Source organism: Panulirus ornatus, chromosome 4, assembly GCF_036320965.1.
Source record: "Panulirus ornatus isolate Po-2019 chromosome 4, ASM3632096v1, whole genome shotgun sequence".
Classification (NCBI taxonomy): Eukaryota; Metazoa; Arthropoda; class Malacostraca; order Decapoda; family Palinuridae; genus Panulirus; species Panulirus ornatus.
In genome coordinates, this window is record NC_092227.1 from 57399235 (window position 1) to 57413389 (window position 14155).

Genomic DNA, 14155 nt, shown 5'->3' on the forward strand with positions numbered 1-14155 from the left:
CGACGTGCTGTCAGTTTGGGGGTTTGGGAAACAAGGGATGGGGAACGTCCTGTGGGGAAAACCCTGGAAAGCTGTGTGGTTTTGTAAAATTTTCGTGTGTGTGGGGCGTAGGTAAAATTTCATGTGTTTGGGGGGGGGTTGGGGGCCAAATTCTTTCGTCGTTTCCTTGCGCTACCTCGCAAAGCGGGAGACCCGCGACAAAACCCAAAAAAAAAAAAATAAATTTATTATATATATATATATATATATATATATATAATATATATATATATTTTTATATATATATATAATATATTTTATGGGGGGGTTTTGGGGCCCATTTCTTTCGTCTTTTTCCCTTTGTGTACCTCGCAAACGCGGGGGGACGGCGACAAAGAAAAAAAATTTAAATTTTATATATAATATATATTTATATTTTATTTTTTTTTTTTTTTTTTTTTTAAAAATTTTTCCAAAAAAAAGGGAACAGAAAAAGGGGCCAGGGGGAGGTTTTCCCCCAAAAGGGGCCCGGGGCCTCTGTTCTTAACGCTCCCCTCGCTATTGCGGTAAATAGCAAAAATTAGAATGAAAAAAAAAAAAAATTATATATTTTAATATATATATATATATATATATATATAAAAAAAAATATTTATTTTATATATATATGTTTTTTATATTATATATATATATATAATATATAGGGGAAGAGGGGAAAAAGTGATTGGTTTCAGGGGAATTAGGTTTGCGGCGGGTTTTGTGTGATGTTCATATTTTTTTTTAATTTGTTTATGGAGGGGGTTTGGTTGGGGGGGTGAATGAAATTTTTTTTTGGAAAAGGGGGGGCAGTATAGTCTGTTGGGGATGAAAAGTTGGGAAGTGAAATCCCGTTGTTTTTTCGCTGATGATACAGCGGGTTGGGGTGATTCATGTGAGAAACTGCAAAAAGCTTTGGGGACGATTTGGTAAAGGTTTGTGAAAGAAGAAAGTTAAGAGTAAATATAATATATATTTATTTATTTAAATAAGATACAGCGCTGGTGGCTGATTCCCGGGGAGAAAATGCAGAAAACTGGTGATGAGGGTTTTGGGAAAGTGTGGGGGAAGAAGAAAGTTAAGAGTAAATGTGAATAAAAGCAAAAGGGTTTTTAGGTAAAAGTAGGGTTGAGGGTTTAAGTCCAAATTTGGGGGGTGAGTTTTTTAATGGGGAAAAAAAACGGAGGGAAATGAAGGGGTTTTAGATATCTGGGAGTTTGGGGTTTTCACGGAAGGAACCATGGAAACGGAATTTGGTTTAAGGGTGGGGGAGGGGGCGAAAAAAATTTTTGGGGGCCCTTTAAAAATGTTGGAAGTTTGAGAACCTTTTTCCGGGGAAACAAAAATTTGGGGGTGTTTGAAGGGAAAAAGGGGTTTCCCAAAAATGTTGTATGGTTCGAGGGGGGGCTATGGATTGAGTTGTGGGGGGAGGATGGGTGTGCTGGAAATGAGATGGGTTTTAGGGGCAAAGTTGGTTTGGAAAAGGGGGTTTGATCAGTAATTTAAAGGGAAAGGGGGAAGAGAAATGTGGGGGAAAAAAAAAAGAGCGGGTTTTAGAGGGCAGAAGAGGGTTTTTGAAATGGTTTGGGCCATGGGGAGAATGAGTGGGGGAAAGATTGAAACCCAAAAGGATATTTTGGGGTCGGAAAGGGGGGGGAACGAGGAAAAAGAGGGAGACCAAATTGGAGGTGGAAAGATGGAGTGAAAAAGATTTTGTGTGATCGGGGCCCGAACTGCAGGAGGGTGAAAGGGGGGCAAGGAATAAGTGAATTGGAGCATGGGGTATACAGGGGGTTGAGTTTCTGTCAGGGATTGAATTTAAGGATGGAAACGTTGGGGGGAAACCTTTGGGAAAAATGTGTAGGTATTATATTTGGGGTGTGTGGACGTGTGTAGGGACATTTGGTTTTGGGGGGGGGGGGGTTGGGGCCCTTTCTTTTTGTCTGTTTCCTTGCGCTACCCCGCAAACCGGGGGCCGAAAAAAGTATAAAAAAAAAAAAAATTTTTAAATATATATTAAAAATTTTTTTTATATATAATATATATAAAAATATATGTGTTTGAGCCCGGTTTGGGTGGAAAACCTCCCCCCAAAACGTTTTTTTTTTTAAATTTTCCCAAAAGAAGGGAAAAGAGGGGAAAGGGGGGCCCGGTGAGGATATTCCCTCAAAGGCCCAAATCCTCTGTTCCTTTTCCCTTACCTCGCTAACACGGGAAAAGGCAAATTAAAAAGAAAAAAAAAAAAAAAAAGATAGCATATAAATCTATAACATTTTTTTTTTTTGCTTGGGGGCTGGGCCCCCCAAGGGTTTGCAAGGTAGCAAAGGAAACATACGAAAAAATGGGCCCCAAACCCCCCCCATACACCTTTTATGTACATACTTTTCCACTTTCACAAATATTTTATAAAACCCTACATCCAACCCTCTCCCAAATTTAAAATGGGTTTAAAACTAAAAGTTGATGGAGAAGGTGGGGATTTTTTGGGGTGCTAGCACCTGGGCATGAGAAGAAAGATATGAGAGGCAATTTTTTTGGGGAACACAAAATGGTTGTTAGGGGTTTTGATCACGAGACGGTTATAGTGAGGGGTGTTTTGAATAAAAAGGGTGAGTAATGTGGCATTGGGGGAAAAAATTTTTTTGGGGGGTTTTTTTAGTGTTTTTAAATGGAAATGGGAAGAGCTTGTAGATTTATTTTCGAAAAAGGATGATGATCGGGAATCCCTGGTTTAAAAAGCGAGATAACATAAGTAACTTAGTAAGTAGGGAATGGCCAGAGGCTTTATTGTTTAACGTGTTAAGGGGACAGCGGCGAAAGAGAGACTTTTGGTGTAATGGCGGAGGGCAACTGGGGGGATGTTGACATTATCTTGGGGAGGCTAAGGTAAGATTAGTTTTTTTTTCAAAAAAGAAGTGAATGTTGGGGTAAAGAAGGGGGTGAAGTAAGTGAGTTTGGGGAAAGGGAGACCTTTGAAAAGTACAGAAAAACCCGTGCCCAAATAAAAAAAGGTGAGAAACAATAATTTAAGGGGGGGGGGGAGGAATGGGAGATTTTGGGAATCTTTGGGGAAATTTGCGAAAAAGATGCTTGGGGGCATGAAAAGTGGGAGGTGGCTGTTTAAAAAGGGGTGTGAGGGGGGGTGGGATGAAAGAAAAAAGAGTATTAGTAAAAAGAGAAGAGAGAGGCTTTTGGACGATTTTGCGGGGAAAAAATGCAATTGAGGGAGAATTTAAAAAAGAAAGAAAGGGAGGTCAAGAGAAAGGGCAAGGGTAAAAAAAAAGGGCAAATAGGTTTGGGGTGAAGACTATCAGAAAATTTTTTGGGAAAATAAAAAATTTTTCGGGAAGGGGGTAAATAGGGTGCAAAGACAAGGGAGCAAATGGAATTTCAGTAAAGGCGTAAATGGGGGGTGATAACAAGTAGGGGTTTTGTGAAAGGAGATGGAAGATTTTTTAAAGGGTTTGTTGAATGGCTGATACAAGTGGCAGTTTTAAAGGGGTTTTTGGGTCGGGTGGTGGAAAAGTGAGGGGTTAGGGAAAATGTTTGGTAAACAGAGAAGAGGTATAAAAGTTTGCGGAAGATAAAAACCGGGCAAGGCAGCATTTGGAGGGATTAGTGGAATTTTTAAAAAAGGGGGTGATGTATTTTTGACGGGTTGGAAGGTTTTTTAATGTAGAGACTCTGGTGAGGTGCCTGGGGATTGGCGAATGCTTGCATGGCCATTGTACAAAGAAAAGGGGGAAAAAAGGTGGTGCTCAAATTCAGGGGTATAAGTTGTTGAGTATTCCTGGTAAATTTTTTGGGAGGGTTTTGTTTGGAGGGTGAAGGCATGACAGGCACGTTTGGGGGAAAGGCAGTTGGTTTCAAAGTGGTAGAGGATGTGTGGTCAGGTGTTTGTTTTGAAAATGTAGTGAAAAATACTTAGAAAAGCAAATGGATTTGTATGAGCATTTAGGGATCTGGAGAAGGCATATATAGATTTGATAGAATGCCTGGGGGAAGGTATTAAGAATATAGGGTGGAGGAATTTTAGAAGCAGTGAAAATTTTTTTATGGGGAGTAAGGCTTGTTACGGTGGAAGGAGGAAATGTTTGGGTTCCAGTGAATTTATTTTGGGGAGGGGTGTGTGATGTTCCATGGTTTTTAATTTTTTTATGGGTGGGGGTTTTTGGGAGGGAAATGCAAGAGTTTTGGGGAAAAAGGGGCAAGTATAAGTCTTTGGGGGTGAGGAGCTTGGGGGTGAGTCAGTTGTTGTTCCGGGTATACAGCGCTTGTGGGGATTTTATGGAAAAACTGCAGAAACTGGGACGGATTTGGTAAAGTGTGTGGAAGAAGAAAGTTAAGGTAAATGTCAAAAAGAGCAAGGTTTTTAGGTACGTAGGGTTGGGGCAAATCAATTGGGAAGGTGAGTTTTTAATGGGGAGGCTGGAGGAATGAAGTGTTTTAGATTCTGGGGTGGATCTGTCCCGGGTGGAACCTGGAACGGAAGTGGTCATAGGGTGGGGGAGGGGGGGAAAATTTTGGGAGCCTTGAAAAAGTTGGAAGTCAAAATTATCCGGAAAGCAAAAATGGGTATGTTTGAAGGAATATATTTTCCCAAAAATGTTGTATGGTTGCGAGGGGTGGGCTATGGAAGAGTTGTGCTAGGAGGATGGATTTTCTGGGAAAAAAATGTTTTTGGGACAATGTTTTGGGGGTGGGTGGTTTGATAGTAAGTAAAGTAAGGGGAAGAGAGAGTGTGGAAATAAAAAACGTGGTTGAGAGACAGAAAGGGGGTTTTGAAAAGGTTTGGGCACATGGAGAGAAGGGTGGGAAAAATTGACCAAGGGGAAAATGGTTTGGAGGTGGAGGGAAAGGGAGAAAGGGGACCAAAATTTGGGGGTGGAAAGATGGAGGAAAAGGATTTTGTGTGACGGGGCCCGAAAATGCGGGAGGGTGAAAGGGGGCAAAAATGGTAATTGGACGATGTGGGATCAGGGGTTGACGTGCTGTCGGGATTGTTTTAGGCATTTAAACGCTGGGGGAAACCTTGGAAAGTGGTAGGTATTATATTTGCGTGTGTACGTTGTAGACATGTGTTGGGGGGGGGTTGGGCCATTTCTTTTCTTTTCCTTGCGCTACCTCGCAAAGGGGGAGCCGAAAAGTATAAAAAAAAAAAAAAAAAAAAAAAAAATTTAAATATAATATATAAAATTAAAAATTTTAATTATTACCAATTACTTATTATATTTTTATTTTTAAAAACAATTTTTTTTTCCTTTTTTTCTTTGTCGGGCGTTGGAATCCAAAAAAGCAAAAAAAGGCCCCCACCACACCATTCCCACTGATGAAAAAGCCCAAAACCACACCCCCCTTTCCCATCCCCCCCAGCTTCCAGGTTTTACCCCAAGCTTTACATGCCCCTTTCAATCCAGACAGCACGTCACCCCGGTATAAACATCGCTCCAATTCACTCTTTTCCTTGCCCCTTTACCCCCTCATGTTCAGGCCCCAACCCCAAAAATCTTTTTCACCCCCTTTTCCCCCCCCAAATTTTGGGTCCCCCTTCTCCTTTCCCCACCCGAAATTAACCCTCTTGCCCAACTTTCCCACTCTTCTCTCCATTGCCAAAACCTTTTCAAAAACACCCCTTCTGCTCTCTCACCAAAATCTTTTTTTTCCAACATCCTCTTACCCATTATTTTTTTTTGATCAAACCACCTCCACCACAATTGTCCTCAAAAAATTCATTTCCGCACATCCCCTCCTGCCACACTCTATCCATACCCACCCCCCAAAACCCTTAAACTTTTTGGGAACCCTTTCCCTTCATACCCATTTTTGCTTTCCGAGAAAATTTTTTTCCCCACTTCCACCATTTTTTAAAGCTCCCAGAATTTCGCCCCCCCCCCCCCCCCTATGATACTTCCGCTCCAGGTTTCCCCTCCGCTGCCAAATCCACTCCAGATATCAAAAACATTTCACTTCCTCCAGTTTTTTTTCATTCAAATTACTCCCAATTGACTTGACCCTCAACCCTACTGTACTTTAAAACCTTGTTTTTTAATTCACATTTTCAACTTTCTTCTTCCACACTTTACCAAACTCGTCACCACTTCTGCAGTTTTCACAGAATGCCCCCATGCTGTTCATCAGCAAACAACAACTGACCATTTCCCCAGCTCTTCCCCTCCCAACAGATTTAATCTTGGCCCTTTTTCCAAAATTTCTTGCTTTACCCCAACAACCCCATCCATAAACATTAAACCCAGGGGAGACTCCCCAACCCTGCCCAAACTACTTCATGAAACCCAATCATTTTCCTTCCCAACACGTCACATCCCCTTACATCTTTAAAAAAAAACTTTTCCGTTTCTAACAACTTTCCCCCCCACCCCATTATTCTTAATACTTTCCCAGAGCTCTCTTCAACTCTATAAAATCCCTTTCCCCCAATCCATAAATGCTACAAAAACTTTTTTTCACATACATTCTTAAAACAAACACCTGATCCCAATCCCTCCCACTTCGAAACCACACCCCCTTTTCCCCAAATTGATGCTCTGTAACCCCCTTCACCCTTTCAATCAATACCCTCCCATAAAATTTCCCAGGAATCCCAAAAAACTTATACCTCTGTAATTTTCACTCACTTTTTATCCCCTTTGCTTTGACAATGGGCCATGCACATTCCCCCAAACCCCAGGGACCTCCCCTGAGTCTACATCATTTAAAAAACCCCTTCCAACCAGTCAACAAAACAGTCACCCCTTTTTTTAAAAAATTCCACGCAATCCATCCAAACCCGTGGCTTTTATCTTCCGAAAAATTTTACTACCTCTCTCTGTTTCCAACATTTTCCCAAACCCTCTCACTTTTCACCCCCCCCAAAACACCCCATTTTCTGCCACTCTTATCAAACACTTCAACAACCTTCAAAATACTCACTTCTCTTCTCAATCACCACTACTTTGTTTTCACCTCCCATTGCCCCCTTCACTGAACTTTTTTCCCCCCCCAAAACATTCTTTTTTCTGAAAACCTTTAAAAATTCTTCCCCTTCGCCTCCAAAAAGTTTAATTTGATCAAAACATTTATATGACCCAGACATTATATATGATCAGCCCTTAAAAATGATCAGACTTTAAAAATATATTTTTGTTTTTTGGTTTGCATTATGTTGAACATTTAAATGCTGACCCTACCTCAGGCAAAATCTCTTTGTAGAAAAACTTTCGTAAAAACATTTCTTTTCAAAACCCCCTTTTTTTAACTTTTTAAAAATTTATAAATCAATATCTTTTGAAACTGTTTTTAAAGGGACGGGTTTGAGCTCTGGATTCCATATTTAAAATTAATTTCCTATGATTGTGTTTAAATTTATTTTTTTTAAAGGAAAGGGTTTTTAAACAAAGGGTGAAAATTTTTTTTAATTTTTAAAAAATTTTTAAAATAGCTCTGAAATGTGAACAACTTGCTGAGGATAAAGTTTTTTGTATAGTACAGAGGTGTCTTGGTACTGTGGTTTTATCAAACATAGTTTTTTTTATACCTTTTGAAAAAATTTGTACACCAGGGTTAAAAAAAAAGTTTCGTTTTATATACAGTTTTCCACGGCATCACCAGAAGGGTTTCTTTGCTTTGGGGTAATTTTGACCCAAGGAAGCCCCTTTTCATTGCTAGGGAGAGAATGATGTAGCATCATAACCAGGCATTGTTGTTTGGGGAAAGCATTGGATTGCCCTTAAGTCCCAGCAAAAGGTTTTCTAGCTCTGGTGCTTTTGCCAAAACCCCAGGGAAAATATTCACCCATCCATCATATCTTTACAATTTCGTACGTCATTTCTTATTACTTTTATAAAATAAGCATTTTGATTTTGATATATAAAAATCTTATTCAGTTTTGAAGTGTTTATGATAGGACTTAATGTATACCTGTCGCAAGGCACTTCCCCCTAACCCATATTTTCCCATAGGCCCTGTACTTTGTAAACCCATATTTTTAGCCAACCAATAAAGTTTTTAAGGAAAGAAACCCCCAGGGGTTTGGCAAGGGACTTAGGGTTTTTCCTTGAATGGTAAAAAATTTTTCATTCTTTTACTTTGCTAAGAAAAATTTTGGGAATTTTTCACGGGAACAAAAAACATGAAATTTACTCTGGCCCCTGTGGCCGATGAACTCAAGAAACTACTGGACCACGTGTAAATTTCCCTTTCCCAAATTGTGGGGGGCCCAAAGGGGGTTAAAGAAAGCTTTGTGTTGACCCTGCTCCAGGTTCTGTGATTCTGCCTTGAGAATTTAAGGTTCCACATAGAGGAAGAGGGCAAGGGTGTAGATGCATCTGGTGCAAAGGTAGGTTATCATTCAAAGACAGTTGCATTGCAGAATGTAATGAGAAAACAAAGTAAAATAACCTTGTTGTATTGTGCTAGTTTCATGTCATTACCTGTGTAAGAGTGCAGATTATAAGCATACATTCAGGAATTTGTAAAAATGTAGAGATTTTGAAAACCTGTACCTAAGCCATGCATTGGGTGGCGAAGGAAAAAAAAGTGAGTTGAAAAGAATTTAAAGGGGAACAGAGCTGAGATTCCCTAGGAATTTGGGTTTTGTAAGGGTTGAAATTCCAAAAGAAGCCTAACCCAGAAGGGTAATAAATTTTGACAAAAAAATTTAAAAAAGGGAAGGGAAACGTGAGAAACAAGAAGGATTCAAGGAAGATAGTGTATATGAAGAGATTTTTTGCTCATAGCAGGTTGTAGAAAATATTTTAAAGAAAAATATCATGTATGAGGTCACAGAATTCCCTAAAAAAAACCCGGAATTGAAAAATTAAACTTTTGGAAACCCTTTTAAATATTTGGAATACCTGAAAAAACTATTGAATGCTTTTAAGGGTTTTCATAATTTTTTCGATTTATTTTTTGATGTTATTGTCGCTAGAGCTCAGGTTTTAATTGAAAGGGAAGAGGGCTTCTTAAAAATTTAGGTTTAATGAATTGAATGTGGGGTTTAGCTGAATCACAAAAAAAGTTAAAGGAACAAGTGACCTTTGTGCTTTTAGGTCACCTTTATCCCCATGTTGATTTTTAAAAGGGAAAAAATTTTGTATGAAAAAATTTCCCTTTTTTATTTTTTGGTGGGGGTTTAAACCGTACATGAAACAAAAAGGCATGAAGGGTTTCCCAATTTTTTAATGTGGGTTACTTGTTAGTTTGGGAGGGGCTTGGGTGAGAAGGATCAAGTGCTATTGCAAAGAATTGAGCGCTGAACATGTTAAGGTGGGACTGTATTGGGAAGATTTCATAGTGTGTGTTGAGTGTTCTCCCATGGTGGCCAGTGATTTTTTTTTTTTTTTATGTTTTCTGAGATGGCTTTGGGTAGCTGGGCCCTATCAAGGTATCCCCTTTAAAGCCCTCTCCCTTTTCTCTTTGCTATTTTTATATGTGGTTTGGGGTTTCGGGCAGGGAAAAAATGTAGGCACAAGATGAAAATTTTCCGGTGTATATATGTATAAAGTTTGTTTTACATCGAAAAGTATTTGTATGTCTATGTGATGTATGGGGTTTATATATAAATATTTTTAAAGGTTTTATGGGGGGGTTGGGGGCCCCGTCCCATCTGTTTTTTTGAGTTACCCTTTTCTGACACCGGGGATGGAAAATTAAATAAAAATAAAAAAAAAATTTTATATAAAAAATATATATCTTTAAGGAGAGACTGAGTACAGAATGGAAAAAATGAGAACAATGGAAGTAAGGGGAGTGGGAGGGAATGGGATTTATTTAGGGAATCAAGTGAATGGATTGCGCCAAAGATGCTTGTGGCATGAAAGAGGTGGAGGTGGGTTGATTAGAAAGGGTAGTGAGTGGTTGGGATGAAGAAGTAAGAGTATTAGTGGAAAGAGAAGAGAGAGGCAATTTGACGATTTTTTGCAGGGAAAAAATGCAATTGAGTGGTAGATGTAATCAAAGAAATAAGACAGGAGGTCAAGAGAAAGGTGCAAGAGGTGAAAAAAAAAGGGCAAATGAGAGTTGGGGTGAGAGATTATCATTAAATTTAGGGAGAATAAAAAGATGTTCTGGAAGGAGGTAAATAAAGTGCGTAAACAAAGGAGCAAATGGAACTTCAGTGAAGGCGCAAATGGGGAGGTGATAACAAGTAGTGGTGATGTGAGAAGGAGATGGAGTGATATTTGAAGGTTTGTTGAATGTGTTTGAAGATAGAGTTGGCAGATATATGTTGTTTTGGTCGAGGTGTTGTGCAAAGTGAAGGGTTAGGAAAATGATCTTGTAACAGAAAAGAGGTCGTGAAAGCATTGGCGAAGATAAAAGCCGCAAGGCAGCAGGTTTGGATGTATTTGCAGTGGAATTTATTAAAAAAGGGGGGTGACTGATTTTGACTGGGTTGGTACGTAATTAATGTATGAATGACTCATGGTGAGGTGCTGAGGATGGCAGAATGCGTGCAAATTGGCCATTGTACAAAGGCAAAGGGGATAAGAGTGAGTGCTCAAATTACAAGAGGTATAAGTTTGTTGAGTATTCCTGGTAAATTATATGGGAGGGTATTGATTGAGATGGTGAAGGCATGTACAGAGACATCAGATTGGGGAAGAGCAGTGTGGTTTTCAGAAGTGGTAGAGGATTGTTGATCAGGTGTTTGCTTTTGAAAGAATTATGTGAGAAATACTTAGAAAAGCAAATGGATTTAGTATTTAGCATTTATGGATCTGGAGAAGCATATGATAGAGTTGATAGAGATTGCCTCTGTGGAAGGTATGAAGATTATATGTGTGGGAGGCAAGTTGTTAGAAGCATGAAAAGTTTTTAATCGAGGATGTACGCATGATGTACGTGTAGGAAGAGAGGAAAGTGATTGGTTTCTCATGAATGTAGGTTGCTAGCAGTGGTGTGTGATGTCTCCATGGTTGTTTAATTTGTTTAGGGATGGTTTGTTAGGGGTAAATTGGCAAGAGTTTTGGAAAAGAGGGGCAAGTATGAAGTCTGTGGGATGAGAGAGCTTGAAGTAGTTCAGAATGTTGTTTCTCTGATGATACAGCTGTGGCTGATTCATGTGAGAAACCTGCATAAGCTGGTACTGCGTTGTACAGTGTTGTGGAAGAAGAAGGTTATAGTAAAATGTGAATAATAGCAAGATAATTAGGTACAGTAGGGTTGATGGTCAAGTCAATTGGAGGTGAGTTTTGAATGGAGAAAAAAACGAGGAAGTGAAGTGTTTCTTATATATCTGGGAGTGGATCTTAGGCACGCGGAGGAACCATGGAAGCAGAAGTGGATCATAGGGGGTGGGGGAGTGGGGCGCAAATTCTGGGGGCCTGAAGGAAAGTTGGAAGTCGAGACATTAACTCGGAAAGCAAAAATGGGTATGTATGAAGAATAGTGTTCCAACAATGTTGTATGGTTGCGAGGCGGGCTATGGATAGAGTTATTCGCAGGAGGATGGATTGCTGGAAGTGAGATGTTTAGGACAATTTGTGGTGTGATGTGGTTTGAATCGAGTATGTAACGTAAGGGTCAGAGAGAGTGTGGAAATAAAAAGAGCGAGGTTGAGAGAGCAGAAGAGGGTGTTATATGAAATTGGTTTGGGCACATGAGAGAATGAGTGAGGGAATGATTGACCAAGGATGCATATATTGTCGAGGTGGAGGAACGAGAAGGAGAAGAAGTGCGACCAAATTAGGAGGTGGAAAGTGATGAAAAAGAATTGTTGTCATCGGGATCGGGCCATGAACATTGCAGGAGGGTGAAAGGAGGGAATTAAAGATTGAATTGGTAGCGATGTGGTATCCCGGGTTGACGTGCTGTCAGTGGATTGAATCAAGTCATTAGAAGCAACTGGGGTAAAACCTGGAAAGCTGAGTAGGTATATATTTGCGTGAGTGGGACGTATGTATAAACTGAGGTATGGTGTGGGGGGGTTGGGTCCATTTCTTTCGTCTGTTTCCTTGCGCTACCCCTCGCGAAAAATCCGGGAGGACAGCGACAAAGTATAAAAGATAAAAAAAAAATATATATATATATATATATATATATATATATATATATATAATGCAACCTGGTCATGAGAAGAAAGATCAATGAGAGGCAAGTGTTTTGGTAGTAGCTGAATGAGTGAGTTTGGTGGTTTTGATGCAACGAGACCGGGTATATAGTGATGGTGATTTGAATTGCAAAGGTGAGTAATGAGGCAGTTGAGAGGGGAATAATTGGTATAACATAGAGTGTTCAGTGTTGTAAATGGAATGGTGAAGAGCTTGTAGATTTATGTGCTGAAAAAGGACTGGTGGATTGGGAAACCTGGTTTAAAAAACGAGATATACATAAGTATACGTATGTAAGTAGGATAGGATGGCCAGAACGTTATAGGATTACGTTTTAAATTGATAGACCACGTAAGAGAGACTTTTGGATGTTAATGTGCTGAGAGGTGCAACTGGAGGATTCTGTTCATTATCTAGAGGAGGCAAAGGTGAAGAATTGTATGGGTTTTCCAGAAAAGAAGAAGAATTTTTGGGGTGAAGAGAGTGTGAGGAGTGAAGTGATCTTGGGAAGAACTTGTGTGAGGAAGTACCAGTGAGAGACTGAATACAGAATGGAAAAAGGTTGAGAACAAACGATGTAATGGGAGTGGGGGAGGAATGGATGCCATTTAAGGAAGCAGTGATTGCTCTTGCGCAAAAGATGCTTGTGGCATAGAAGCATGTGAGTGGGTATGATTAGAAAAGGAGTGATGGTAGGATGAAAGTAAGATTATTAGTGAAGAGAGAAGAGAGGGGCATTTGGACGTTTTTGCAGGAAAAAAACAATTGAGTGGGAGAGGTATAAAATAAAGAGGCAGGAGGTCAAAGAAAGGTGCAAGAGGTTAAAAGAGGGCAAATTGAAGTTGGGTGAGGAGATTACATTAAATTTTAGGGAGAATAAAAAGATGTTCTGGAAGGAGGTAAATAAAGTGCGTAAGACAAAGGAGCAAATGGGAACTTCAGTGAAGGGCGCAAATGGGGAGGTGATAACAAGTAGTGGTGATGTGAGAAGGAGATGGAGTGAGTATTTTGAAGGTTTGTTGAATGTGTTTGATGATAGAGTGGCAGATATAGGGTGTTTTGGTCGAGGTGGTGTGCAAAGTGAGAGGGTTAGGGAAAATGATTTGGTAAACAGAAAAGAGGTAGTGAAAGCTTTGCGGAAGATGAAAGCCGGCAAGGCAGCAGGTTTGGATGGTATTGCAGTGGAATTTATTAAAAAAGGGGGTGACTGTATTGTTGACTGGTTGGTAAGGTTATTTAATGTATGTATGACTCATGGTGAGGTGCCTGAGGATTGGCAGAATGCGTGCATAGTGCCATTGTACAAAGGCAAAGGGGATAAGAGTGAGTGCTCAAATTACAGAGGTATAAGTTTGTTGAGTATTCCTGGTAAATTATATGGGAGGGTATTGATTGAGAGGGTGAAGGCATGTACAGAGCATCAGATTGGGGAAGAGCAGTGTGGTTTCAGAAGTGGTAGAGGATGTGTGGATCAGGTGTTTGCTTTGAAGAATGTATGTGAGAAATACTTAGAAAAGCAAATGGATTTGTATGTAGCATTTATGGATCTGGAGAAGGCATATGATAGAGTTGATAGAGATGCTCTGTGGAAGGTATTAAGAATATATGGTGTGGGAGGCAAGTTGTTAGAAGCAGTGAAAAGTTTTTATCGAGGATGTAAGGCATGTGTACGTGTAGGAAGAGAGGAAAGTGATTGGTTCTCAGTGAATGTAGGTTTGCAGCAGGGGTGTGTGATGTCTCCATGGTTGTTTAATTTGTTTATGGATGGGGTTGTTAGGGAGGTAAATGCAAGAGTTTTGGAAAGAGGGGCAAGTATGAAGTCTGTTGGGGATGAGAGAGCTTGGGAAGTGAGTCAGTTGTTGTTCGCTGATGATACAGCGCTGGTGGCTGATTCATGTGAGAAACTGCAGAAGCTGGTGACTGAGTTTGGTAAAGTGTGTGGAAGAAGAAGGTTAAGAGTAAATGTGAATAAGAGCAAGATTATTAGGTACAGTAGGGTTGAGGGTCAAGTCAATTGGGAGGTGAGTTTGAATGGAGAAAAACTGGAGGAAGTGAAGTGTTTTAGATATCTGGGAGTGGATCTGGCAGCGGAT

The 14155-nt window shown here is 39.9% G+C and overlaps 1 pseudogene; it reads left to right on the forward strand.

The window, feature by feature from the left end:
- The first annotated feature begins 8143 nt into the window (after positions 1 to 8143).
- LOC139764802 (phosphoglycerate kinase-like) overlaps positions 8144 to 14155 on the forward strand; it is a 55397-nt pseudogene continuing 49385 nt past the window's right edge.